The 25,712-nt window shown below is 42.8% G+C and overlaps 1 protein-coding gene and 1 long non-coding RNA gene across 4 annotated transcripts in view; one reads left to right on the top strand and one right to left on the bottom strand.

The window, feature by feature from the left end:
* The window catches only part of LOC119542137, a 167,775-nt gene extending 145,199 nt beyond the window's left edge, over positions 1 to 22,576 (bottom strand). The window contains exon 1 of the long non-coding RNA XR_005218423.1: positions 22,326 to 22,576. This is a non-coding gene — a long non-coding RNA (uncharacterized LOC119542137). The remainder of the gene's footprint in view (positions 1 to 22,325) is intronic.
* Positions 22,561 to 25,712, top strand: part of HMGXB4 (HMG-box containing 4) — a 29,552-nt gene continuing 26,400 nt past the window's right edge. Inside the window, exon 1 of one of the 3 annotated variants that reach the window (XM_037846671.1) lies at positions 22,561 to 22,625. The gene's annotated coding sequence lies outside the window, so the exon portion shown is untranslated. The remainder of the gene's footprint in view (positions 22,626 to 25,712) is intronic. The other 2 variants (XM_037846672.1, XM_037846673.1) reach the window with 2 other exon arrangements.

Genomic DNA, 25,712 nt, shown 5'->3' with positions numbered 1-25,712 from the left:
TTTAAGCTAGACAGAGGACCTTCACTTCTTCTTCAGCTGACCAGTGAAGCATTTCCTGAGGAGTTCATCATTGCAAATTCATTGCCTGAGGAGTTCATCGAACATGTTCATCAGAGTTGCCAGTTTGCTGCGTGAGGAGTTCATTGAACATCCTCATTGGAGTTGCCAGTCTGCTGCCTGCCCTACGGAATTTGGACTCATGCACACCCACAGTTGGGTGAGACACTTTTATAAATCTTATATTTATAGATATCTCTTGTTGATTCTGTTTCCCTAGATAACTCTAACTAAAACAGTGTCCCATAGCTTTCTTAGGCTACTTTCATTTTTTTTTTCTTATTTATTTATTTTTTTAATCATCATTTTATTGAGATATATTCACATACCACGCAGTCATACAAAACAAATTGTACTTTCGATTGTTTACAGTACCATTACATAGTTGTACATTCTTCACCTAAATCAATCCCTGACACCTTCATTAGCACACACACAAAAATAACAAGAATAATAATTAGAGTGAAAAAGAGCAATTGAAGTAAAAAAGAACACTGGGTACCTTTGTCTGTTTGTTTCCTTCCCCTACTTTTCTACACATCCATCCATAAACTAGACAAAGTGGAGTTTGGTCCTTATGGCTTTCCCAATCCCATTGTCACCCCTCATAAGCTACATTTTTATACAACTGTCTTCGAGATTCATGGGTTCTGGGTTGTAGTTTAATAGTTTCAGGTATCCACCACCAGCTACCCCAATTCTTTAGAACCTAAAAAAGGTTGTCTAAAGTGTGCGTAAGAGTGCCCACCAGAGTGATCTCTCGGCTCGTTTTGGAATCTCTCTGCCACTGAAGCTTATTTCATTTCCTTTCACATCCCCCTTTTGGTCAAGAAGATGTTCTCCATCCCACGATGCCGGGTCTACATTCCTCCCCGGGAGTCATATTCCACGTTGCCAGGGAGATTCACTTCCCTGGGTGTCTGATCCCACGTAGGGGGGAGGGCAGTGATTTCACCTTTCAAGTTGGCTTAGCCAGAGAGAGAGGGCCACATCTGAGCAACAAAGAGGCATTCGGGAGGAGGCTCTTAGGCACAAATACAGGGAGGCCTAGCCTCTCCTTTGCAGCAACCGTCTTCCCAAGGGTAAAATACTTTCATTTTTAATATTTCTTTTTTCTTTCTGCTCCTCAGCCTGACTCATTTCAAGTGTCTTATCTTCAAGTTCATTGATTCTATCTTCTGCCATCTCCAAACTGCTCTTGAAATCCTCCTAGGCATTTTTTTTTTCATTTCAGTTATTATGGTCTTCAACTCCAGGAGTTCTGTTTGGTTCCTTTTTAAAATTTCTATCTCTTTACTTAGACTCTCATGTGGTCTGTTCATTGTTTTCCTAACTTTTTTTGCACTTCCCTTCATGTCCTTGAGCATTTTTAAGATTATTTTTTAAAAGGCTTTATATGGTATGTCCACTTTCTCATCTTCTTTGTTAGTGTTTTCTGTATTTTTATTCTCTTCCTTTGAATGGGCCATCATTTCCTGTTTCTTTGTCTTGTACTCTTCAGTTGCACACAGTACATTTTAATGTTTTTAAATATTAACTCTGGGATTTACTCCCTGGGATGTCTGTTTCCTGGTTTGTAACCACCTGGTGATAAGACGGATGTTGTTGAGCTTCACCCTCCTGTCAGGAAGGTCTGCCCAAAGTGAATGTAGTCTGCAGGGCTTTTCCTGTCTTTCTGGGCCTCTGTCTTGTCCTGGGCTTTTGCTTTTAGCTGTTTTGGAGTTCCTCAGTTTACAGGGGTTTCCCAGGGGAAAAGCCTCCCTCTCCCGGATATTTGAAGCCAGCAGGCCTTTGTCCCTGATAGTCTGTCTGCCTATATAGGTTTTTACTCTCTTTTCATTGCTCTAGCTGCTTTTGTCTAGAGGGCAAATTCTGGGAGGATGGTCACCCCAGAGAGGACTTTGCCAAGTCAATCTTTCCCAGTCAAAACAAGGCCAGTGACGCAGGAAGAGGGCGCAGCCCAGCTCCAAAGTGCCCTGTGAAAAGGGTGAAGGAGGACACCAAAAGCTTCTCCGACAGCTCCTCAGAGCTGAGCTCTCCTGGTCTGCCCAGCAAAGCAGCCCTTCAGCTAACTGTCCCCCGCAGCCCTGAGGAGGCGCTGTGTCTTTAAATCTCCACCACCTCCACCCTTGTCCGGGGAGGGTTGAAACAATGGCTGCTGCTACCTTTATCTGAGGTGGGTTCAAACAACAGCAGCCCTCAGTACCAAGACCCACCAATCTGAATTTGCTAATCAAAAGTCGTGATCAGTGATCAGCTGTACCCACCCCTGTTTTGGGGAAGAGGATTTTTATGTCCCTTTCTGTCTCCAGCAGCTAGCCAGGGACTGGACCTCACAGTGGCCTGCTGTGAGAGTGGGGGGTGAGCACCGGTAGCCGCCACACAGAGAGAATAATTTATAGTTCTTTGTTGTAATGTACCTGTCTCTTCCTCCTGCTCTTCCCTGGGTGCTACACAGTGTTCTTCTGACCTCTGGAGTTTCAAAATAGTTGTTTCAGACAGTTCAGACAGTTGTTTGGGTGGAGGAACAGTTCCGGAACTTCCTACTCTGCTCTTTTCCCTGGAAATCTCCTAAGTCATTTCTTAATGTCTCAGGAAGTTGTACCTGAGCAAGTACCTGGAAATTAGAGACTAATTGGAAAGTAATAGGATGTCATCCCTCCCTTATCATATCCATTTTTATTTTACCAATTTATTTGTAGCCACAGTTTTTCAAATGAGAAAAAGAGCCTCCAGAGAGAAGAGGGAAGAGGACTTTTTACCTTCTTTCTGAAGTTTAAAGTCATTAAAATACTCATTAGAACTGGAGTAGCCCAACTGGAGCCCTGCTGCTAGAAACAACAATCCCTGGAAGTTCACCCTGGGATGATTTGCTAAAGCTGACAAAATGCCATATACCAGGAATGGGTTGGCTTTTACAATGGGGATTTATTAGCTTACAATTTACAGTTCTAAGGCTGTGAAAATGTCCCAATTAAGGCACCAACAGGATGATGCCTTCTCTGAAGAAAGGATGCTGGCAATCCAGACTCTGTCACACGGCTACGTCTGCTGGTCCTTCTCTCCCGCATTTCATTGTTTCAGCTTCCGGCTTCTTCATCTGTGAAACTGAGAGAAGCACACAGAAAAAGACAGAGAAGCTTCTCTGTCATGTTACCCATCATGACACTGTATATATATACAACTAACTCTATTGCGGGTTTAAGTATCTTCAATGTTAATGTCTTAGGAGACTGAAAAGAAAATACTAACCACCAGAAACTGGCCTTTCTGCTGATAAAGTTGCTTGGTAAATATTACAGAATTTATGTTAGAACTTTCATGCCAAGAATGTTTTCTTATACAATTGTCTTTCTACTGAGGTTTCACTAATAAGCAGCTTCTACTTTTGAGCCCCAACTTAAAGCAGAACTGTTTTCTACTGAATTTTTCATTAATGGCAAGTTTTTCCATTAATCTCTCAATTTTATCTCTTATCCTCTTTATGTGTTTTGTTCCCTTATAAAGGACTCCAGTCAGAGGATTAAGACACACCTTGAATCAATTGAAATAATCTAACCAAAGGTCCCACCTAAAATAGGTCTGTACCTACAGGAATGGGTTAAAAGAACATGGCCTTTTCTGGGGTACATGACAGCTTCAGACTACCACAGTGGGTGAGAACTGAGAGGCATGAGGATGGGGGATCTGGACCAGTGACCTGGACTCAGTGTTGAGAATTCTGTCCTCAGGAGCAGTGATGGTCCAGCCACCTGGCGCTCTGGATGTGTCTTTGGGACAGGCATGGCCTCCATCCTCCTCGAGAAGCTCATCCCTGAAGAGCTGCTGGGACACTTGAGGACCGGGCTGCTTTGCCATGACTCTCCCAACTGAGCAAGGCCCAGAGAGATGGAAACTTGGTTGTAGTTAACTGAGGAAAGCAAAGCTGTGGTCACAGGGAGTGGGCAGTTCTGTTGGAGCCATTTGGCTGCAGCTACCCTGAAAACCACAGAGGTCATTGGGGAGGGCTGTTGGGGACCAGGAATGGCAAGAAAAATGTAAGTCAAATCATAAGTATGAGCAAGCACCTTTGGGAATCTGGGAAAATTTGGGAAACCCTAGGGAAAGGGGAAATTAACCCCTCTGCGTAAATTAAGTGAAGGCTCAGAGCTGTCACAATTTGAGCAGATTTATATATGATACAGTGCTTGGGTCTATGAGATGGTGAACTGCAGGGTTACTTTCCCTGACTCCCTGGTCACTGAACCAGAATTATCAGTCTTCAGACAGAAGGGGCTGGGAGCAGGGGGGCAGCGGGGGGGGGGGGGGGGGGGGGGGGGGGGGGGGACTTGTCTGGGAACTCAAGAGAAGGTGAGTTCTTGCCTCAGCACTGGCATCAATTTGATCTGTGATCTTGGATATGTCATTTAACTCCTCATCTGAAATATCAATAGGATGATACCAACCCTGGATACCAAAAGGAGTTCTTATGAGAATAATATGTGTATCTCAGGCTACCAAGCAAATGAATTGGTATCTGTGAATATGTTCACTAGTTTCTGAGTAGTGCAGAAAACTGCCAAATATATACACATGTCAATTTCTCTTATACTAGACTTTATCAGGAGATTGAAGCTTTGAGAATATTTGGGAACAGTAAAATTCAAGGAATTATTAATACTATTTCAGAACATCTGGATGAAAGGGGGCAGCACTGTTTTCAACATCTAGGATTAACATTACATTAGACATCCCATAATTAGGATATAAGACGAGAAAGGAGAGAGAGTGAGGAAGTCCTCCGGTCACAACAAATAGAGTTCAGGAAGTCAAGGGTAGAAAAAACACAGAAATCTATTTTGCATTTTGGAAAGCACCATAGAAAGCAACTTGGAAATATCTAGTAAAGGTAAGTATATGCTCCTCCATTTATAATATAATTGTCTTAAACATCTCCTCTACATACATTTAGAATCACATCAGACAATGTTATAATTTTTGCTTCAACCATCAAACATAAATTTAGGAGACTCAAGAGGAGATGAAACATCTATTCTAAGTCTATTGGTAACAGATTCTCTTAGTTTTCCTTCACCTGAGAATGTCTTGATTTCCCCTTCATTCTTGAAGAATATTTTCACTAGATATAGGATTCTGGGTTGACATTTCTTTTCTTTCAGCATTTGAATAATGTTGTGCCACTTCCAGCTGGCCTCCATGGTTTCTGATGCTACATCTGCTGTCATCTGATTTTTTTCTTCTATAGGTAAGATGGTGTTTCTCTCGTGCTGCTTTCAAGATTTTTCCTTTGTCTTTAGTTTCCAGAAGTTTGACCACAATATGTCCTGGTGTGGATTTCTTTGTATACCATTTGGGGTTGTTCAGCTTCTTGAATGCATAGATTTACTTATTTTGCCAAATTTGGAGAGTTTTCAGCCATTCTTTCTCCATGTACCTTTCAGCTTCATTCTCCTTTTCTCCTTCTTGGATCCCAATAACATGGACATTAGATTCTTTGTTTTGTTCCCACAGGTCCCTGAAGCACTGTTCATTTTATTTTCAGTTTATTTTGTTGCTGTTGTTCTGAGTAGTTTCTATTCTTCTATCTTCAGGTCTACTGATTCTTTTCTCTGTCTCCTACATTCTACTGTTGAGTTCATCAATTGAGTTTTTATTTTAGTTATTGTATTTTTCAGTTCTAAAAAATTTCAATTGGCTTTCTTTATCTCTTTCATTTCTTTGCTGAGACTTTTTTTTTTCATTTGTTTCAAGCATGTTCATAATTGCTCTTTGAAGCATTTATAATGGCTGCCTTAAAATCTTTGTCAGATAATTCTAACATCTCTATCATCTTGGTGCTAACATCTATTGATTGCCTTTTTTCATTTAGTTAGAGATCTTCTTGTTTCTTGGTATGATGAGTGATTTTTTTTTTTGAAACCTAGACATTTTTTGTATTATGCAATGATATTCTAGATCTTATTTGAACTTTCTATTTTAGCTGGCTTTCTCTGGCACTACTCCAGCAGGGGACGGGGGACACCACCTCATTACTACAATCTGGGGGTAGAAATCCAGGTTTCCCACTCAGCCACTGTTGACTCCCAAGGGAGGAGGCTCCTCATTTCTGCTAGTCAACTAGCCCTCCACTAACATTTCTGAGAGGGGAATGCCTCATTGTTGCTTTCCCTGTGGACTCCACTAATGCCACAGTGTGGGGATTGGCCTCACTACTGCCAGGCAGTGTTGAAAGTCCTGATTCTCCACCAGCCTCCTCTGATGCCACACCAGCTGGGAACAGGAAGGGTGTCTCACTACATGGTGGGAGTGGAAATCTAGGCTCCCCAACTAGTCTCCACTGACACTGCAGTATGGAACTGAATCCTCATTACTGCCCAGGAGGGATGAAAGTCCAGCTCCCTACTTGGCCTTCTCTGGCACCATTCTAGTGGTGAAGGGAAGTGGGAAGGGTACACGATGAGGGTGGGAGTCTAGACTCCCCACTTGGCCTTTGCTGGCATGTGTGGGATGGGGCCACAGTTTTTTCTATGGTGTTTGACTGGACCATACATTTGTTTTCTAAAAGTTCTCTGTCTTTCTAGGCTTCCCTTTTTCTAGTTCTTTCAGTAGACAGAGTAGGCTTCTGTTGGGCCTTACATGTCTGTCCCAGTGGCAATTCCAGTTGCTGGCTTTTCCAGCTCCAAGTCTGGGTTATGTGAGAGAAGAAGAAAACCTAGGGAACTTGCACTGTGTACCTCTTTAATTCCCCAAATATCTAGCCAATCTGTTTTCTTTTCTCCACTTTTTGGAGTCATGTTTGTTTTGTATATAATATACAGGGTTTTGGGTTGCACTTGGTAGGAAAAATAGGGAAAAGAATATCTACTCCATCTTCCCAGAACCACATTTCTTGAGTGTTTTTTTTAATAATTTTTATATCTCTCCTTAGCATGCTTAATTTTTCTTCTAACTCCCTGAACATATGCAATATTATAATTACTGTTTTTAATGTTTTTGTCTACTAATTCTGTTATCTGGTGTCTTTTCTGGGTCTGTTTATATGGATTGATTTTTCTCCTCATTATGGGTCATAATTTCCTATTTCTTTGCATACCTTGTGATTTTTTCATTGAATGCCAGATATGGTTAATTTCACCTTGTTTGGTGCCAAATATTTTTATATTCCTATAGTTATGAGCTCTGTTTTGTAACACAATTGAGTTACTTGGAAACAGTTCAATCCTTTCAAGGCTTGCTTTTAAGCTTCATTAGGTAGGATTAGAACAGCATTTATTCTGGGGAAGTGTCCTCCCACTGCTAAGCATTCTACCAGATATCCCATGAATTACAAGGTTTTTCCATTCTGGCTGATGGAAACCAAACTATGCCCAGCCCTGCATGAGGGACAGGGATTGTTCTCACTAGTCTTCTCAGGTGGTTCTTTCCTCAGGCTTGGGTAGTTTCTTCACACACGTGCTGATCAGCACTCAGCTGAAGACTTGGGGGGCTTTTTACAGAGCTACAAAGCTTGCTCTCAGGGCAGCTCTCTCCCCTTTGATCATTTGCCCTGTGAATTCTAGCCACTTTGGCCTCCCCAGATTCCCAGCTCCATCTCAACTCAGGGAGACCGCTGGTTTCCACCTGTGCTGCCCCTCCCTAAACTGAAGTCTGGAAACTCTTCAGACGGCAAGCTGGGGCAATCATGGGTGTGCTGGTTTGAAGCTGTCATGTACCCCAGAAAAGGACATGTTCTTTTAATTCATTCTTGTGAGTGCAGATCTACTGTGGGTGGGACCTTTGGATTAGGTTGGTCCAATTGAGATGTGACCTACCCAATTCAAAGTGGGTCTTCATCCTTCACTGGAGTCCTTTATGACAGATAAAGGACAGAAAAAAGCCCAGAGAGCTCAGAGAGAGAGAAACACCCAGTGAGCTTGGAGAGAAAAGCCGTGGGAGAAGCAAGCAAGGATCCACAGAAATGGAAAGAGCCAGAACCTGAAAGCAATGAAACCCAGGAAAGAAGGATCAGCAGACACTGGCCATGCGCCTTCCCACGTGACAGAGGCATCCCAGATACCAGCATCCTTTCTTCAGAGTCCAGGTATCGTCCTGTTGATGCCTTGAGTTGGACATTTTCATGGCCTAAGAACTGTAATTTGCAAGTTAATAAATCCCCACTGTAGCAGAGAATAAAAATATATTTACAGGGCCCCCCTGAGGAGCTGGAGGAAAGTGAGAAAGTGTTGTTCTTCCTCACCTGGACTGATGCTGATGTTGTCACAAACATTAGGACTGGCTGTTTGATTGCTGAGTCCTCTATCACAGGACTTGCCCTTATGAAGCTCGTTACTGCAAAGGAGAGGCTAAACTTGCATATAATTGTGCCTAAAAGTCTCCCCCTGAGTGTCTCTTTGTTGCTCAGATGTGGCCCTCTCTCTCTCTCTAACTGAGCCACCTCGGCGGTTGAACTCACTGCCCTCCCCGCTACATGGGACCCGACTCCCAGGGGTGTAAATCTACCTGGCAATGCAGGATATGACTCCTGGGGATGAATCTGGACCCAGCATCGTGGGATTGAGAATATCTTCTTGACCAAAAGGGGTATGCAAAATGAGACAAGATAGTTTCAGTGGCTGAGAGATTTCAAATGCAGTCGAGAGGTCACTCTGGTGGACATTCTTATGCACTATATAGATAACACCTCTTAGGTTTTAATGTATTGGAATAGCTAGAAGTAAATACTGAAACTATCAAACTCCAACCCAGTAGTCTGGACTCCCGAAGACAATTGTTTAACAATGTAGATTACAAGGGGTGACAGTGTGATTGTGAAAACCTTGTGCATCACACTCTCTTTATCTAGTGTATGGATGGATGAGTAGAAAATGGGGACAAAAACTAAATGAAAAATAGGGTGGGATGGGGGGATGATTTGGGTGTTCTTTTTTGCTTTTATTTTTCATTCTTATTCTGATTCTTTCTGATGTAAGGAAAATGTTCAGAAATAAACTGTGGTGATGAATGTATAATATGTGATCGTATTGTGAACAGTTGATTGTACACCATGGATGACTGTATGATATGTGAATATATTTCAATAAAACTGAATTTAATTTAAAGAAATAAACAAATAAATCCCCATTGTAAAAGCCAACCCATTTTTGTATATTGCATTCGGCAGCTTTAGCAAACCAAAACAGGGCTCAGCTTGTTTGAGTGCCCCTCTCTCAAAGATCACTGTCCTGCGCTGCCTAATGTCCAGTGTTTGAAAACCACTGTTTTGTATATTTTGTCTGGGTTTTGTTGTTGTTGTTGTTGTTATTCCAGAAAGCAGGGTAAATCTAGTCCTGTTACTCCAACTTGGCTAGAAGCAAAGTCTCCCAAAGACATAATTATGAGTGAGAAAACAAGTTATTGCCAAAGGATACATTTGGTCCTATGCCATTTATGTACCTTTTAAAAACAATACTAGTGTGGTACAATGCAGTACAGCATCATATATTATTCAATATATATTGAATATATATATCATATATTTAGCTGTAATAACAGCTAAACTTATAAAACACCTTCCAGGTATTAGGCACTGTTGTAAGTGCTCTGCTTATCTTATTTCCCTTTGCAGAAGAGAGGCATTGGGCTCAGAGATGCTTAGCAACTTGCTCAACTCGAAGCTAGAAAGTGGCAGTGATGGGCTTTAAACCCACACAGCCCAGCTTTTGAATCTATGCCCCTAACCATTAGGCTATACTGCCTCTCATGCATGTAAGTGATCAGAACATGGACAGGTAGGACACACACCAATTTTAGGATAGAAGTTACTTCTCAGAAGGGAGGGAAGGAATTGAGCTGTTGGTGCTGGGAATAGGGATGCGAGTTAAACTGTGTCCATAATGTTTTCTTTCCCTAAAAAAAAGTCACTATAGTAGATTAATGTTGGAATTTGTTCGGTCTTGGTACCTGGATGTTTGTGCTTTGAAATATTTTATAATTTTAAAATATTTTCTTATGAAAACAAAGGCAAGAAGAAATCAGAGTCCCCAGAGGCTACAGAGGCACAGATGGGAGAGAGGGGCAGGGAAGTTTGGAGAATGCAATGACTGGCCTAGCCCTTTCAGGCTAAGTACAAATTCTCAGTGTGGTACCATTGTCCCCCAAGCATGCCTAAGAACAGATATCACAGGCCAGGAAATGCCAGTGCCAGACATTCCATCAATAGGATGCTGAGCCTCCTTGACTCCTTTCACCCAGTTTCTTCCTGCCTCACTGCACGCCAACCTACAGGCAAGGACCAACCCAAAGGCTCCCTCTTCTCTGAAGCCTTAGGGATTACTGAGTCCATTTCTGATCCCAAAGGACAAAGGAGCAACACAGCCAGCTTACAGAAGTGGTGGCAGGGAGGATTCTTGGCTCACATCACAAAGCATGGAAGGGACGGGGCAGGGCTGACAGCAGGGACACTTGAGCGGGCACTTGAGCATCTCTGAGCCTCCTTCAGTGTCTTTCCCATTTTCTCAGACAAGCTCCTCCTCATGGAAGGAGACTTGGCTATAGGCAGCCCCAGGTTCCTACCCTCACAGCTTGTGATAAGAGACAAAAGGGGCCTCTTCCCCCAATCAAGTTTTAAAACTTCCCCAGGAAAGCTGAAATGGAGGAGTTATGATTAACATGGCTGAAGGTACATGTCCACTCCTGAAGCCTGGGCACTGGTGTGTCTGCTGGAGAAGAAGATACACTGGGCAAACCAAAACCGTCACCACTACCCCTATAACTCTCCCGAGAAGTTTTCAAGTCTATGTCCTCTGAGTCCCAGGAAAAAATGCTTGACCCTGTTTCCATTTGCTAGAGATGCCAGAATGCAGCATACCAGAAATTGGTTGGCTTTTACAATGGGGATTTATTAGCTTACAAATTTACAGTTCTAAGGCCATGAATATGTCCAAATTAAGGCATCAACAGGTCCAATACCTTCTCTGAAGAAAGGCTGCTGGCATCCAGGGTTCCTCTGTCAGATAGCAAGGCACATGGCCAGTGTCTGCTGGTCCTTCACTCCCGGGTCCCATTGCTTTCAGCTTCTAGTTCCAGTGGCCTCCTCTCTGAGCTTCTGTGGGTTCTCTCTTAGCTCCTCCAGGACTTTTCTCTCAAAGCTCTCTGGGTGCTTCTCTCTAAGCTCTCTGGGTGTTTTTCTCCGAACTCTCTGAGTGTTTCTCTCTTTTATCCTCATAAAGGACTCCAGTAAAGGATTAAGACCCACCTTGAATTGGGTGGGTCACATCTCAATTGAAACAACCTAATCAAAAGCCCATCCATAATAGGTCTGTACCCACATGACCTATTAAAAGAACACTGCCTTCATGCCCTTACCAACAGTAGTCCCAAGATACCTGGGTCCCTATCTGAGACTATATAAAAGATTCACTCACTAAGTTTTATCTCTCAGAAACTTAAATCCACCTGAGTGTTCCTATACCAGACAAGTCCTAAAACCCAGAGGCAACAGCCTCTTTAAGAACGACAATCAGATGCAGCCCCCTTCCCCATAATGTAGACACCCCTTTCAATATGAACAAGTTAGGGTGGTCACTGCCTAGACACCCCTGAAGAAGGAGAACAAGAGAAAGGGGTAGCAACAGACAAGATAGGATTTAACAAAGGATTACAAATACTGAAACTTATATATGTATATTAGATGCTAGGGTATTAGAATAGCTAAAAGAAAATAACTGAAATGGTGGAACTATAACCTATAACATTCTTTGAAATTTGCTCTATAGCTATTCATTGAATTGTACTTTGAAAGTTTTCACCTTTCTGTATATACTCCATATTTCACAATAAGGAAAGAACTGAAACTATAGAACTGTAACCCATAACAATCTCTGAAATTACCTATGTAACTGCCTGTTGAGCTATACATCGAAAGTTAACACCTTTCTGTATATACGTTATATTTTACAAAAATGGAAATAACTGAAATTGTGGAATTGTAACATTCATAACATTCTTTGAAATTTGCTCTCTAACTACTTGTTAAATCATACTTGTAAAGTTATCACTGTTATGTATATATGTTAAAGTTCACAATAAAAAATGCATTAAAAAAAAAAAAGAACATGGTCTTTTCTGGGGTACATAACAGCTTCCAAACCAGCACAGTCCCACTCTTCCTTCCACATCTGCGCTGGTTTGCTAATGCTGCCATTATGCAAAACACCAGAAATGGATTGGCTTTTATAAAGGGGGTTTATTTGGTTACAAAGTTACAGTCTGAAGGCCATTAAGCATCCAAGGTAAGGCATCAACAATAGGGTACCTTTACTGGAGAAAGGCCATTGGCATCTGGAAAACCTCTGTTGGCTGGGAAGGCACATGGCTGGCGTCTGCTTGCTCCCAGGTTGCCTTTCAAAAGGCCATCTCCAAAATGTCAGTGTCAGCTTCCAAAGCTGTCTTCAAAATGTATGTCTCAGCTGCTGCTCCTCCAAAATGTCAATCTCAGTTGCTCTGAGCTCCTTCTGTCTGTGAACTCTTTATATGGCTCCAGTGATTTAATTCAGACCCACTTTGAAAGGGTAGGGTAACACCTCTATGGAAATTATCCAATCAAAAGTCTCGCCCACAGTTGATTGAGTCACGTCTCCATGGAAACAATCAAACAAAGGATTCTAACCTAATCAACACTAATACACTTGCCCCCACAAGACTGCATCAAAGATAATGTTATTTTGGGGGACACAATACATCCAAACTGGCATGACATCTAATCAAAAGAATTCACTGAATACCTACCATGTGCCCAAAGGGACAAAGATGTATTAGATATAGGCTCTGTACTGGAGGAACAGGGAAACTAGGTACCTAAAAGGATTACAACAATACAATGAGGAAGTGCAGCAATAGAAGCATGCTGTCAAGTGTGTGGGAAACACCAGAGGATGACATTGAGAGGGCACATTCACATTGGATCTTGAAGAATAAACAGGAGATCTCTGGGTGCCAAGTTGGCTAAAGTGGTGGTGGAGGGGGCACATCACAGGCCAGGAAATGTGTGCACTACAACATCCTGGCATGAGGGGGCACTCACTGCATGTTTGGAGAATGGTAAGAAGGTCATGTGGCCAGAGCCCAGAATCGAGGGTGGTGATGAATTGAAGTTGGAGATGAATTTGGGGCAGATTAAGACAGGGCTTAACATCCACCCTAAGGCATTCTTCCCTTCTTGGTGTAGACAACATACGACTATTAAACTTTCCTTATCTGAAGCATAAGGTAATTTTATCTGTGCTTTATCCTGACAGCTATTGCTTAGGGGGAATAGACTTTGCAATGGGAAGGGGAGCTTGGAGGATAAGAACTAGTTGGGGAGCTGTTGTAATAGCCCAGTGAGGGACGAACACATCTATTGTGGCACAACTTTCTTTCTTTTTAGTTTGTATCTTGATTATTTATGGACTTACATTTCCCACAAAATACACTCACACACACACACTCACACAATAGTAACCGTCTCAAAAGCAAGAACAGCGTATTATTGCCTCACTACAGGAGACATTTAGTATTTGTCTACCCAAAACAGATCCCCCTTCTTTTGCAGAATGACTCCTGCCTCATTCCAACCCTGTGGTTCTGCCAGGAACAGTCAATTACAATATTGAATGATCATGCGATGACAAACCAGCCAATCAGAGTTCTTCCCAGAATTTTCTTTTCCCAAGGAGCTGGTGTGGGAAAGTTCTCTTTCCTCTCTGGTCAGAAGACTGTAAGGATGTCGGCCTGGGCTACCTTTGGCTATGCTTCCAAGCCTAGGATGGTTAGGTTCATGTGTCAACTTGGCCAGGTAATGGTGCCCCGAGTTGTCTGGTCAAGCAAGCATTGGCCTGTTACTGCGAGGACATTTCATGGACTTAAATCTTCAGTAAGTTGATTGCATCTATGGTTGAGTACATCTACAATCAACTAGAAGAGTGTCTTCAGCAATGAGAGACATTTAATCCAATTAGTTGAAGGCTTTAAAAGGAGAAGTGATGACTTCAGCAGTCAGAAGAGAGAACTGTCATCTCTACTTCAGCCAGCCAGCTTCTCCTGAGGAATTCATTGAAAACGTTCATCAGAGTTGCCAGCTTGCAGCCTGCCCTATGGAATTTGGACTCATGCATCCCCACAGTTGCATAAGACACTTTTATAAAATTTTATAATATTTACAGATGTTTCCTATTGGTTCTGTTTCCTTAGAGAACCCTGAATAATACAAGGTCCACGGGGACTGCCATCCTGAGAGAATAGAGCTAAGACGGAAGGATTTGACTCCCCAGACCCAGTCATCCAGAGTGCCAGCCTCTCTCTGGCTCTTGGTGTGTTTTGTTACATGAGCCATAAATTCCTTCTTGTCTCTTTAGTTGGTGTGTTTTGTTTGTCTGCTTTAAATGCAATTTTATTGAGATATAGTCACAAACCATACAATCCATCCAAAGATTACAATCAATAGCTCACAGTACCATCACATAGTTGTGCATACATCACCACAATCACTTAAACAACATTTTCATTACTCCAATAAAAAAAAATAAGAAAAAAGAAAATCCAAAACATCCCAGACCCCTTATCCATCCCCCCATTATTTTTTTTATTTCTTTTTTTTTATCTTCATTTTATTGAGATATATTCACATACCATGCAGTCATACAAAACAAATCGTACTTTCGATTGTTCACAGTACCATTACATAGTTGTACATTCATCACCTAAATCAATCCCTGACACCTTCATTAGCACACACACAAAAATAACAAGAATAATAATTAAAGTGAAAAAGAGCAATTGAAGTAAAAAGAACACTGGGTACCTTTGTCTGTTTGTTTCCTTCCCCTATTTTTCTACTCATCCATCCATAAACTAGACAAAGTGGAGTGTGGTCCTTATGGCTTTCCCAATCCCATTGTCACCCCTCATAAGCTACATTTTTATACAACTGTCTTCGAGATTCATGGGTTCTGGGTTGTAGTTTGATAGTTTCAGGTATCCACCACCAGCTACCCCAATTCTTTAGAACCTAAAAAGGGTTGTCTAAAGTGTGCGTAAGAGTGCCCACCAGAGTGACCTCTTGGCTCCTTTTGGAATCTCTCTGCCACTGAAGCTTATTTCATTTCCTTTCACATCCCCCTTTTGGTCAAGAAGATGTTCTCCGTCCCACGATGCCGGGTCTACATTCCTCCCCGGGAGTCATATTCCACGTTGCCAGGGAGATTCAGTCCCCTGGGTGTCTGATCCCACGTAGGGCGTCCCCCCATTATTGATCCCTAGTATTGGTGTGGTACATTTGTTACTGTTGTTAATGAAATAATATTAAGATATTACTTCTAATTATACTCCATAGTTTGCAATAGGCACATTTTCTCATATACTACTCTATTATTAACTCCTTATAATAGTAACATACATGTGTTCTAGTTCATGAAAGAACTTTTTTATATTTGTACTGTTAATCACAGTCATGATCCACCACAAGATTCCCTGTGCTATACATCCCCAGGTCTTAACCTCCAGCTTCCCTTCCGGTGACATACATGACCCTAAACTTCCCCTCTACCACATTCACACACAATTCGGCACTGTAAATTATACTCACATTAATTTGCTACCACCACCTCTATCCATTTCCAAACATTTAAATTCAACCTAGTTAAAAATTCAACACATATTAAGCAACTGCTTCCCATTCTCTAACCTCATTCTATCTCCTTGAGGTCGTTTTAATTAGGTCCCATCACTTGCAGCCAAAAGAGCCCTGACTAATATAGATGCCACTGCTGCATCCTCCCCTAGGCTGAGCACAAAGAAGCTGCTCAAAACACACCTGGAAAGGGCAGAGAGCAGAAAAACATTCTGAGGAAGAAAATTCCCAAATCAAGCAAAACTTGATCAGTTTCCATCTGCTACTTCTGTGCAGTGGGCAGTTTTACTAGGGTCAGATGGGCCAGAGAGAAGTCCCAGCCCCAGGGAGCACCCAATCTTCACATATCCAAATGCCATTCTCAGTTTGCCATGGGACAAGGCCTTCCGACTCACAAAGTCCACAGCTGCCAAATTCTTTCCCACTTCTTATGCCACAAAGCAGATCCTCCTTGATCTCTTTCTCTTTTTCTTTTTTAATGCAATTTTATTGAGATATATCCACATACCATATAATCTATCCAAAGTATACAATGTCTCACAGTATCATCATATAATGTGCACTCATTGCCACAATCTATTTTAGAACATTTTCATTACTCCAAAATAAAGAAAAAATAAAAATAAAAAAGAACACCCAAACATCCCATACCCCTTTATCCCCCTCTATTATTTATATATTTTTGTCTTTATTACTCATCTGCCCATACACTGATGTGATGGTTAGGTTCATGTGTCAACTTGGCCAGATGATGGCGTCCAGGTGTCTGGTCAGGTACACAATGGCCTAACCATTACTGCGAGGACATTTGTGGCTGGTTAATAAACCAGAAGGCTGATTTATTAAATCATCAGTCAATTGGCTGCACCTGTGACTGATTACATCAACGAAGGGTGTGTCTTCCACAATGAGAGAATTCAATCAGCTGGATTTCATCCAATCAGTTGAAGACTTATAAGTGAGACAGGTAGAGGACCTTCACTTCTTCTTCCGCTAACCAGCGAAGCGTTTCCTGAGGAGTTCATCAAACACATTCATCGGAGTTGCCAGTTCGCTGCCTGGTCTACAGAATTTGGACTCATGCATAACCACAGCTGCATGAGACACTTTTATAAAATCTTATATTTACAGATATCTCTTGTTGGTTCTTTTCCCTAGACAACCCTAACTAACACAACTGGATAAAAGGAGTATCAGTCTCAAAGTTTTCATAATACACGGTCACACCGTAAAAGCTATATAGTTATGCAATCGTCGACAAGAATCAAGTCTACTGGATTACAATTCAACAGATTCAGGTATCTCCTTCTAGCTATTAAAATACACTAGAAACTAAAAAGAAATATCTATATAATGCATAAAAAAAATCTCCAGAATGACCTCTCAACACTACTTGACATCTCTTAGCCACTGATACTTAATTTTGTTTCATTTCTTTTCCCCATTTTGGTCAAGAAGGCATTCTTTATCCCATGATGCCAGGCCCAGGCTCATCCCTGGGAGTCATGCTCCACATTGCCAGGGAGACTTAAACCCCTGGGAGTCATGTCCCATGTAGAGGAGAGGGTAGTGAGTTAACTTGCAGAGTTGGCTTAGAGATACAGGCCACATCTGAGTAAAAAAAAAGAGGCTCTCTGGGGCAATTCTTAGGCATAATTATAAGTAGGTTTAGCTTCTCCTTTGTCCTTGCTCTCTTTCTGTGTTTCAGAAATACAAGAGAACTATGGTAGTATATTCTAGAGAGAATATTTTCCCATCCAGGCTCACAGCAAGGCTTTGCATGCATTCCAGGTGCTTTGACATCCTGGCTCCCCCCACCAACCCACTTCTCGTTGAGTTAACCTCCAGAAGACAATAACCTCCTGGTCAACAACTAACCACTGAGATGCAGCATGAGTAGGGAAAACTATCTGGGTCTTGGGTCGGGAGACCTGAAGCTAAGGCCCAGGTCTGTTGCTCATTAACCATGGGTCCTTGGGGAATCTTTTAATTCTCCTGAGCCCTAGGCTGCTCCACTGTAAAACAGAATAACATTCCCTCTTCATAGGAAGGACTAGCATGAGGATCAAATGAGGTCATGCATGTAACAGTGCTCTGCAAACTTCAAAGGGCTAAACGCAGGCAAGGGAGTAAAATGGTTATAATTGTAACTCTTGCAGAGCTACAATAATCAATCCTTACAATTCTAAACAATCAGTTGTCAAGGCTTTTGTTTGGAGCAAGCAATGAGAGGCTGGAAAGTAGATAACTTGCTGTATGACTTTGGGAAAGTCATTTGTGTTCTAGGGACTTCCTACAACCATCTGTAAAATGAGCAATTGGACTACAGCAGAGTCCCCCATTCCCCAGCCCGTGGCAGAGCTCAACTGTTAATTGATCATGGTACTCTTTTCCAGCTGAGTCTGAGAGTTGCTTCAGAATCCCTTTCACTACAGTGCTCGAGGCCATAAGTACTTATTGGGTGTGAACTCATTTGTAAATAGGGCTTTTGAAGATCTTATTAGTTAAGGTGCACCCAAAATGAATGAGGGTCAACCTTAATCCAATAAGACTGAAGTCCTTATAAGCAAAGGAAACTGGACACAGACAGAAGCCATAGGGAGAAGCAAGACGTTGGAAGTCAAGAGAACCTGGAAGGGAAAGGAGAAGATGCAACCACGTGCCTTGCCACATGGTAGAAACCAAGGAACCTCAAAGACTGCCAGCCAGCCAGAAGATACCAACCCCAAGAGGAAGCAAGCCTTCTAGCCTGAGATACCATGAGCCAATCAATTGCCATTGTTAAGCCAACCCATCAATGGGTATTTAGTTTTAGCAGCCGGGAAACTGAAACGGTACTCATCAATCGGTAGTGGTTGACATTTGTCTTTGTCAAGATCCAATCAAGAAAAGAGAAACCACTTAAATATTTTAAACCAAAGGAATTTAATACCAGGAATTAATTACATAGATAATGCAAGTGCCAAGAACCCAGATAGGTCAGCAAGACAAACCAGAGATTACCCACAGCAGGGAAGAGGGGCTACTGCCAGAGCTCAGGGTCAGAGTCACTGGGAAAAGCTGGAACCCTGGTGGGTCTTGCTGGTGGGGGTGGGGGCCACAGAGAAGCCACAGCCTTGAAGGGCCCCCATGGCCTGGTCCCTATTATCTCAGACTGCACCCCTGGCCATTCTCCCCGCAGCCCCCTTCGTTCCAGCTGTACCATCCACTTCCTGTTCTCCTAAGACACCAAGTAAGCTCCTGCCTCAGGGTCTTCACACTCACAGTTCCCTTTTTTCTGGAAAGTTCTAATCCCATATAGCTGCCTGATTAGTTCCCTTGCTTCTCCAAGGTTTCTCTCAAATGTCATCTTATGAGAGAAGCCTCCCCTGATCACTGTTTTAAATAACAACCACTTCCCACCTACACTCCTTCCTGGTGTTCCCCTATCCTACCAAGCATTATTTTTCTCTCCAACTTTTATCATCACCTCACATCTCTATTTATTTATATTATTATTTAAATATTATTTATATTATAGTATCTGCTCCCACCCCAACTAGAATATAAGCTCCAGGGGGTTAAGGACTCTGTCAATTTTATTCACTGATCTATCCCCAGCATTCAGGACAGTGCTTGAAGCATGCTGCGCTTTAAGGAATGAATGATCCAAGACTGGGAGCAAGTTAGTAGGATTCTATAATCAAGAGGGAAAGTAGGATGGGATACAATGTGCCTTCAGGTTTACGGGAGGCAAAAATGAGCAATAACCTGAGATATGCCCCAGCCTCAGGTGAGATAAAAGAAGGAATAGGACAAATGGGATTTGTGAGGCATTCAAATACAAGAGTGGTACAGCTGGGCGGACAGCTATTGATAACAGCCCTGGATTTCCCTTAAATTCTCCCCTATTCCCACTTTAGGGAGTGTTTTAGTTTCCTTGGCTGCTCAAGCAAATATCATGCAATGGGTTGGCTTAAACAATGGGGATTTATTAGCTCATGGTTTTGAGGCTAGGGGAAGTTCAAATCAAGGCAACATCGAGGTGATGCCTTCTTCCCAAAGACTGGCATTGTGGGGCTGGCTGCTGGTGATCCTTGGTCATTGGCCCCTCTGTCACATGGCAATTCCCATGGCAGACTATCCTGGCCTCTCCCTTCCCTTCAGGGTTCCACTGATTTCTGCTTCTGGCTGCTCCCTCTGTGGCTTTCTCTCTCTGTATGAATTCATTTTCTTATAAAGGACACCACTGATTCAAGCGGGCTACACCTTAACTGAAGCAGCCTCAAAGATCCTACTGACAGTGGTTCACACCCACAGGAATGGATTAAGTGTAAGAACATGTTCTTCTTGGGTACATACAGCTCTTATCCACCACAGGGGGTGAGCATATAACCTAACCATAGCCAATCAGCATATCCCAAGCCTTTGCTTATGGCGATTGATTCCTGTTTGGACACATGATCCAATTCACACAGTAAGAGCCAATCCCAGGACTTCAGCCAAAACAAATGGGAAAAAGAAATGCCCTTTCCAGGGACACAGCTACTGTGCCAGTTTGAATGTATTATGTCCCTCAAAATGCCATTATCTTTGATGTAATCTTGCGTGGGCAGACATATCAGTGTTGATTAGATCGTAATTCTTTGAGTGTTTCCGTGGAGATACACCTCACCCAACTCGGGTGATGGCTCTGATTGGATAATTTCCATGGAGGTGTTACCCCACCCATTCAGGGTGGGTCTAAATTAAATCACTGGAGCCATATAAATGAGCTGACAAACAGAAGGAATTCAGTGCAGCTGAGAGTGACATTCTGAAGAGGAGCTACAGACCAGAGGGACACTTTGAAGAATGCACAGAAGCTGGGAGAGTACCTGCAGATGAGAGACAGTTTGAAGATGGCCGCTGAAAGTAGACTTGCTCCGGAGAAGCTAAGAGAGGACAAACACCCCAAGCGCAACTAAGAGTGACATTTTTGAGGAACTGCAGCCTAGAGAGGAACGTCCTGGAAGAAAGGCATTTTGAAACAACCTAGGAGCAAGCAGATGCCAGCCACATGCCTTCCCAGCTAACAGAGGTTTTCCGGACATCATTGGCCATCCTCCAGTGAAGGTACCTGATTGCTGATGTATCTTGGACACTTTATGGCCTTAAGACTGTAACTGTGTAACAAATTAAACCCCCTTTTATAAAAGCCAATCCATCTCTGGTGTTTTGTATTCTGGCAGCATTAGCAAACTAGAACAGCTACCAATACTGATGAGGAAGCCTGGAGTTGTTGGAGTCACCACCTGGAGCCTGAGGATGAAGATAACTGAGGGGAAAGCACTACAGAGAGATAGCAAGAGGCAACTTGAGTTCCTCCTTGGATCCATCCATACCTGAAGGTACTGGACATTTCAATAATGTAAAGCTGATAAATTTTCACGGAAAACTATTTCGAGTTCGGTTTCTGTCACTTACAACTGAAAACGTGCTGAGCAATACACCCAAAGTACTGAAGAACAAAAGGGAAATATACCTTAAGACTCTTAAACACCTGGAAGGGAGGCCTAACATCAGGCAAGGTGTCCCAGAAATGCAAATCCCATACCTTTTGGTGAAACTCATTGCCTGTCTTTTTGGTGAGCAGGGTGGATGCTGAAGGGAAGGAGACCATGATGCTAGTTTTGTTACTTACATTTACATTTTGGAAATAAATTCAACAACTTTGTCTCCGGTGTTTTAACATCTAAGCATCTCACTGCTGCAGAGGAGGAAAGAGCATGCTATAGCGAAAAGAGCACTGAATTTCTAGTCTTTATCTGAACATTAATTAGCAGTGTGGTCTCAGACAAATCACCATGCAGCGCTTAGTCTCAATTTCTAACTCTGTAAAGCCAGCAGAATGACTACATCATCTCCAAACACCCATCCAATTCTAGAATGGAAAGTCCACTGAGGCAGGGGTACTTCCATCTTTGATGGGGGCCTAAACTCCAAAAAATGCACATGTGCACAAACACATAATTTTGCAGTTTCATGGAGTTCTCCACTCTAGAAGCCAATCTATATCTCTAACCTCTCTGCTCTGCAGTAACTTGGATACTAGCTTCTGCTTGGATTCCTCCAGCAACAGGGAACTCACTACTTCACAAGGTAGCCCATTACACTAATGAACTGCTCCAGAAAAATAATTCTTCATATCGAACCAAAATCTGCACACTGTAATTTCTACCCATTGGCCCAAGTTCTCTGGAGCAAATCAGAAAACTCAGTACTCTCCTGAACGTGTCATCTCTTCATTTCTCTGAAGACTGTGTCTAGCTTTTAGGTGCAAATAACTTATGGGGAGAAATGCAAATGTTTCACCATGCAAATTATTTACAGTGCTTTGTTATAAAGATATGCTCTTCCATCTCACCCTGAATATGCCGAACACCCAAATGTACATGCCAAATTCCAAATAAGCACCATTGCTATTAATCTGCATTACTATATAAAAATACCTTGAAGGAAACAGCATAGTCTTTTGGAAAGAGTACTGCATTAAGAATCAGAAGACTTGGGATAGCATCCTGCCTCCGACTCCAAACTACCTGTGTGCCCGTGGGCCAGTCACTTATCCTCTTAACTTCTCCGAGCCGGTTTGTGAACCTACCTCACAGGTACGCAGTGAGGAGTAAACGGTATAATGTTCGTAAAACTTCTTTCCCAAGCCTCACAGCGGAAAACATGCTCAATACATATAGACACCGTGCCTTTTCCCATCCCGCGGCTCAGCAAACTCCGTTTCATTCGATGCGCTCGGCGTTCTTTCTCGAGCTGGGTTTCCCCCTCCAGAGCTGGAGTCTGCGCTCTGGGATCGACTGAGGCTCCCTGTCCGCTCGCGCTTTTCTCTCCTTCTCAAGATGGCGGTGGTCGGCGGCGCAGAGACGGGATCCGGACGAGCCGAGTGAAGGTAGCGGCGACCGGAGCCCCCACGAGGCCGGGCTGGGCCCCCATCCGGAGGCGGCAGCGGCCCCGCCCAGTCGCCACCCGCCATTCTGGGCCCGCGACACTGCCCCAGGGACGCCCCAGGCCCTTCGCGGCCTAGCCCAAGGGTCGAGCCGGGGACTGGAGTAGCGGCCGCAGCCCGCCCCCGGCAAAGGGCAGAAGCGGGCCGAAGGAGGAAGGCGGGCGGGAGCTGTTCAAACGGGGAAGGCGGGAAAGCTGCGGGGCCGAGAGGGGGCGTGCGGCCGCTCCGGGGGCCTGCGGGCCCGGGCCGCCCCTCCCCCTGCCCGGGCCGTCTCCGCCCTCGGGGGCGCCGTGGGGCCGCCGGGGACGCAGGAACCCGAGTCGGGGCGGCTCAGAACCCGAATGCCGGGTCCCTGGGGATGTCAAGGCGCAAGAGCCCCGAGTCTCGGGCGGCGGGAGGACTGGGTCCTCGACCGGCAGGAGAGGACACGAGGAGCTCTCTTCTTTTCCTCTTCACATAGCTTTGTTGAACTAGCTGTTGCTGCAAAACTACCGGGAGCATCCCATTGGTTTGTGGTGGGAACCACACAAATGATGGTCCTGGGAAGCTCTTTCTATAAATAACCTGGTATTATGTGGATTCTTTGCGTGCGACCCAGATTGAACGTGCTTTGTAGTGGGTTCGCCTTCATACAGGCCCATTTCCCCCCATAGCTATCACTTGTAGCTTCTCTTTATTTTATGTCATACAAAAGAAGAGAAACACCTATCTTCCTTCTGTTGGCTAAATTGGTGACTGAGTATAGTCCCATAGCAGAATAAACTAACAAACCGATTGACCAAGGGGTGTCAAAATTTGTATTGCTGGTTTTATGGAAATGTGTGTTGTCAGCCAATCTGTGCGGTGGTCGTGGTTCCACTTAATTGCCCTGCATGAGAGGATTCAATCCCCAGCCCAGGCTGTCGGCATCTCTGCAGCTTCCAGAGCTGGCAGGGGCTGTGAGTGCTGCATAGGTAGGTCCTTGGAGAAAGGGAGTGGCAAGAATTTGCAGTTGCTGTGTTCTGACACTGGAGGACACCTCGACAAAAATGAGAAGACATCACCTGCACACTCCTAGAAGTAACTAAAAAAAAAAAAAAAAAAGCACTACCACCAAAATTTCAGAAACTGGCAAGAGTTGGATGTGCTGCTGCTTTTACCTGCATTGACTGGGAATTTGAGTTCCTGAAAGAAGGGCTGGAAGAAGAGAACACAGAACTTTGGACAAGATTGTCATCGTGGACTAGACCTGGATTTCACTTACTGCCTGCTTTATAGGACTTACTTGGTTCCCACTTTTTCAATATTCATTTACATTCTGGGATGAAGAAGCCTATTAGTGATTTCTGGGGCTTGGATTACCTCAAAAACTCACCTTCTGAAACTTTCTGTCCAGTATCTATAATTTGAATTTTTTAAAATAACAAATTTGTTTACTTTAATTTTTCCCTAATTACTTTGGTAATCTGGAAGGCCTGTTCCTGAACATAACTTGTTTATCTGCAAGTGGAAGAGCTGCTCTGCCTCCCTTTTTGATATCCTGTAGAAAAGTCCCAAAAGGCCCGTTTACAATTTTTACATTTCATAAGTACACCTTTTTTATGATGTCATGTTTCTTCCATAAACAGTGTTAAATAATGAACTTCTACTTAAGTTGTCATTTCTTAGTACACTGAGATGGACAGAATTGAAAAATTATACCTGACTATTGAAATTGACAACATTGAATTCTATAAAGTCCGGAATTATGAAAGTCACAAGAATGGGTTTAAACACCTGTTTTACATTATGGCCTCTGTTTTCTAATGTGAAAATGAAACCTAATATTTCTCATTTTCATTAATCCCAGTAGTCTTCTCCTTACCCCTGAACTCTGAATTTATCATGGGTAATATTCTAGACCCTAAAAGAATGTTGGGGTCATTGGACCTTATATAAGTGTTGCCTTAACTCTGCCTTTCTTCCTCACTGTTGCCTGAAACTTCTGTATCTGGTATCATCTTTATAAGTCAGCAATCAAAATGAGCCTCTGAGCTGCAATAATATCCTGATTTTAAAGAACCTAGAAATTCAGGGCCCATCAGTCTACCCAAGTTGTGGTGTAGTCCATTGTGTTTCCTTTTAGCTTTGCAAGCTCTTAGCTGCTCCAGTTCTTTTGGGAATTGGACTTGCCTAGAGGCCCCTCTCATTTTTTTTTTTTTCCTACAGGTTATTTATTTATTTATTACTTATAAAATGCTCTTCAGTATTTTTAAGAAAATTTTAACACTAGTAGACCCAATTCGAATACATAATACTAACACCAGCACGTTTTGTGGATTGGCCTGTGCCTCTGAAGAGCAGTTCCTCATTTTCCATTTCCTCTGACAATTTTTTAAAGCAGTCAGTATGAGACCTGGAGTGCTTGCCATAGGCCAGTAAGTCACAGTCACTGCATTTTTTTTTTCCTATACATCTTCAGAGGTACATATTCCTATTTTGAGTGTTAGATTGCTCAGCTCATGTCTTATGTTAGTTTGAGTGTTACCAAAGTTAAGGCCTGCTTAAGGTCTCAGGAGCTGCCTTTGCTTACATTTAGAAGTGCATTTTGTTGTTTCCAGATTAATGGCCATATTTACTGTATTGAATATTTTTCCCCATTATTTTTCAAACATTCTTTGCCAAAAATTATTTGGCATGAAAAGCGTTTAACTTGAAGTCTCATGTTGTGGTATTTCTTGGCATACTTAGTCTGTGAAAACTAATATGAGCCATATATTTTTCTAATAAACTCAATATTTTGGTGCAGTAGGAGGATATATTATTTTCAAATGAATGGATAGAATACTCGATGATACTCTGCCTAACCTCCCTTCACCCTGTTTGGAGTCAGCACCACTTGAATTCAAAGGGGAAGACAATAGTTTCTATTTGAGAAAGTTTACTATTTAATGTTAGAACATGAAAAAATTTTGGCTCCATAATGTAGCTTGCCTCAAAGTATTTTTACATGAGGCCTGACCTTATATCCCCTTCATTTCCTATGAAAAAGCCCTTTGAGCAAGCAGTTTT

The sequence above is a fragment of the Choloepus didactylus genome, chromosome 8 (genome assembly GCF_015220235.1).
Source record: "Choloepus didactylus isolate mChoDid1 chromosome 8, mChoDid1.pri, whole genome shotgun sequence".
Taxonomy (NCBI): Eukaryota; Metazoa; Chordata; class Mammalia; order Pilosa; family Megalonychidae; genus Choloepus; species Choloepus didactylus.
Note: the sequence above shows the minus strand (reverse complement) of the source record. Positions and strands in the feature narration are given on the sequence as shown.